Below are 4,408 nucleotides of genomic sequence, written 5' to 3'. Positions count from 1 at the left end.
TGACCGAGGCAGGATTCGAACCTACGGCCGTAGGGGTCGCTCGGTTCCAGATTGTAGCGCCTAGAACCGCACGGCCATTCCGACCGCCCCAACGTTGGCAAGTGTACGTGAACTACTCTTGTTGGTGTTATTTGCTGTCGAATCTGATCAGAAAGATCTTATCACTGAACTGCTCATGGTATCTCACTGAGGTGTGTCCTACCTTCCTTTCCACTACTAATCTTACGTTGTATCATTTTCTGCTGCTGTTGATGTTACCCTGTACTGCTGTGATGAGAAATCCTTGTGTACGTCCCTTTTCAATGACCCTCCACTGCGTCCAAATTGAGCCATTACATGTCCTTTCCAGTTATTCTAACTTTCCTACTATGTTCAGACTTCCGACATTCCAATCTCAGACTCGCAGCATGCTATTCCGTTGTTGTTTATTTCACCTTTACATTTGATAATCTCCCCATTGCCAGTCCTTCCCGGTGATACGAACGCGGGACTATTCTGGAGACTTTTGGCAATGGAAAGGTCTTCATGGCACTTTTTCATTAACAGGCTACAGTTCCCGTGGATGCACGTAGAGCATCTTTAACGCAGTAGATTCTACACTCTCTTACAGTCAATAATTCCTGATTCTTCCGCCTTTTAGGGGCAGTTTCCCACCCCAATGGCAAGAGAGTGCCCGGAACGTCTGTCATTCCTACACCCTCCTAGACAAGGCTGTTGAAAGAACGACGGTGACTGCTTACGCTTGAAATCTTCGACCTCCGTTTCTGACGATTTTTGTTCAAACATAACTTGCATACGTTTTGCGTTTTTAGGCCAATAACTTAAATGTCCTTCAAGAACTTGAATATGTGTTGAATCTAAATCAGAATGAATTTATTCATTGGTGATACTACGATATAGTTTGGCGACAGCACAGAACTCTCTGGTTTCTTGTCGTGTTATTAGAATGTATTTCTCTCTCAGCACACAAATTTATTTTGAATTCATAGGTATACCAATTATGCGAATAATTGGCACCAGGCCGTAGAATCGTTGTATATGTTTTAACTTTTTTAATAGGCCTTGTGATCTGAAGCAGATCCCTGGCAAACAGAAATACACTCCACTGCAGTGCTAGTAGTTCCTGAGTGAGCTATTCAGATTACTGAAACCTCAGGTGATAAAGAGAATCTAGTGGCCTACTTTGCACAAGGATTTGGTGCAATGTGAGAACGTAGAACTTTCCTTTTAACGCTACAAAACCAAAGGCAGCCCTGAGAACGAAAATGCATAGGCAGGCTCTTTATGTATACACATCCATTAGCGCAAGTTGCTCTCAGAAACATCGTAACTTCACAAGTTTGCATGTATTACGACGCGGTCGTTCTAGGCACAGAATCTGTACGCAATGTCCGCAGCGTGTCGCTTGTTAATTTACTTTAACAGAATATGCTAAACTGGAAGGGATAATTTCAACCTGCTTACTTTGGGTGGTGTGCTATGATAATGTAAGTTCAAAAAAGAAAAGTACGCGGTTTTGGGACAGACAATGATAAGTATTCAACTCACTAAATACTAGTTGTAGCCTTGGCGTTGTTTGTTAACATACGCGAAATGTGAACGCTCCCTCGGGAGAGGACACAGTAAATGATCTGTATGCAATCTGAAATAAAGACAGGCTTTGTTCATGTAAAGATATGCCAGCAGAAGCATTTCAGCTTGATGTTAGCGGCTTTCACACTGACAGTTTCCGGCCTGCAAAGGAGTCTAACTTGGTGGTTGCATAGCTTGACTCAAGTGGACTTTCACCCGGCATTATACACGCTGATAGGAAAGGATTGATGATAAAGAAAAATACAGCAACTTGTGTCGTTGCAGCATGAACCCCAGCCAAAGAACGGGATATTTAAACGGTATGTGGCACAAAATTCAAATTTGAACATTATTTATTATTTAGAATTTTTTAAACTAACTGTCTGATATATCTCTATTTCTTTCCTGTCAATTTACGTACGTGAAAGGTAGTTCCTAAGTTGATTTCTTCGTATTTCAGTACATGAGTATCGAATTTCTGATTGGTAGCAAAATTGTCATGACATGAATTGAAATTTATAGGTACTGTAACTTCGCAACCTGTGATATTTTCTGCTTGTGAATCGTGAAAACCTTCACAAGCATTCACCAAATTCTTTAAAACAAATGTTCACGTGAAACTATTACAGAATGCGAGTAAAAACATGCATGAAACATGTATATTAGTCTTACGGGCGCACTAAACTTTACAGAATCAAATGGTGACACATTTAAAAGCAGAGAGGAAATCCTTTAAAAGAAATGTCCAACATAAAACTGTGAAAGAGAACATACATGATACGTACCTCAATTAGCTTAACAGATATATATGGAATTCCCCTCATAGTCTTTGCTCATATTGCGCATTATACCTTACAGAATCGAACAAGAAGGAAGTTTCACATCTGAAAACAGACCACTGACTTGTACCACAAGCCGGCCAGAGTGGCCGAGCGGTTGTAGGCGCTACAGTCTGGAGCCGCGCTACAGCTACGGTCGCAGGTTCGAATCGTGCCTCGGGCATGGGTGTGTGTGATGTCCTTAGGTTAGTTAGGTTGAAGTAGTTCTATGTTCTAGGGGACTGATGACCTCAGAAGTTAAATCCTATAGTGCTCAGAGCCATTTGTTTGTACCACAGGCAACACATAATAAGATGCAAAGATTTACAAGAACACATGCTCAGAGGCGGCAGTCAGCACTGCCACTACTCAATGAGCTAGACAAGCATGATACCAAAGACATCAGAAAGAAACACAGTGCCATTCGAACCACAATGGTCAACAAAACTATGTCGCTCCCACACAAGGCCTACCTCTTGTAGCGGCAGATGAGGACGCTAATCCGATGCTGTAATTTTAGCATGCGACCATACAAGAACGTGACAGGCATAGCCATGTCTCCAAGCGCTGTACCCCAAACACAGAAGTGAGAAAGTGGCGAGCCGACATGTTACACCAGTTTCCTGTGAGTCCGCAGAGCAGAGATGGGAGAAACAGAACGGTTAAAACCGATAGCAGTGCTTTAGTTCTGAGTAACCGGTGTTTTTCAGTATTTGTTTGATCTCGCCTATAATAGGTTCCATTTATTCATATATTAGTAAAAACAAGTAAGAAAACCGGCATATCAATTAATCATAGTAGTAGTAGTGCAAAAATTTTTGGGCTTTCAGTAAAGTTTCCTTTTTAAGAAAACGAGTAACGTTTATTCATAAAATACAGTTGTCTTGAAATATTGAATTATTATAAAAATTTGGGAAATTGCTTAGTACTTCTAGTAGCAACGACTACTGTTAAAAACTGTCAACAAAAACGTTACATAAAAATCGCTACAGCATTGCTGAGGCAACTGTGTACGTGTTGCCATATGGTGTGGCCTATTAGATGGTAGTACGTACGTGCGTTCCGCAAAGATGGTCCCCATTTGGTCTATACGGTAGTTCTTCCCTCTCGTCCTCCTACATCATTTGTGTTGCAGAACGGTAGCATCCCTAGTCTGTAACTAGTGTACTACGTGTCGTAGCAGTGAAATACTGTGCTCCATTTGCTTTACAAATTTAAGAACTGGAGGAAGTACAAACAAACTTGCACCACCATTGTAAGGAGAAAAAAACCGCTATGTTCCTTGGAAGAGACTGATATATGTATAGCCCTACTGACATGCTATAAACTTTGGCTATGGTCTTGCCGCAGTGGTAACACCGGTTCCATTCAGAACACTGTCGGGCTTGGATGGGTGACCGTATTGGTCCGCCGAGCGCTTTTGGCAAACTGGGTTCACGCAGCCGTTGTAAGGCTAATTGAGAAGTTTCTTGACTTGGACGTTGTGGGTCTGGCCACGAAAACTGACAACAGCAAGGAGAGGGGTGTGCTGACCATTTCCGCATCCAGTGACTCCTGTCAGATGAGAATGACACGGCAGTCAGTCTGTACCGGTGAGCCTTCCGGGGTTTGTTCGGACGGAGTTAATAAACTTTGGTAAATAATTGAACCCTTAATTTTGTTGACGCTTCAGTGTGAAAAGTTGATACCATCCAAAAGGAACGAAGCAGGGGAATCATCAACTTGTGAACTGTCGCCCTCACTGTCGTCGCGCCCATCATCCTTGACCGTCGCAACCAGTTGGTGGAGTCATTGAGACCGGTTCCTGCCGCAGCCTAACCCCCATACCGACTGAGCTCTCAGGTTCCTTCACATTCATTAGAAGTGTGCAGTATTTGTTCGGAGTTTACTTTTATTACTGGGAGCAATTGTAATAAAAACCGGCAAATAGATTATTTCAGAAAGTGATTACATTCAACGCTTTCAACTGTCGGCGTAACCGAAAACCGGTTGTTTCAGCGATAGCTGCCACCCCTATC

This window comes from Schistocerca serialis, chromosome 7 (genome assembly GCF_023864345.2).
Source record: "Schistocerca serialis cubense isolate TAMUIC-IGC-003099 chromosome 7, iqSchSeri2.2, whole genome shotgun sequence".
Lineage (NCBI taxonomy): Eukaryota > Metazoa > Arthropoda > Insecta > Orthoptera > Acrididae > Schistocerca > Schistocerca serialis.
Note: the sequence above shows the minus strand (reverse complement) of the source record.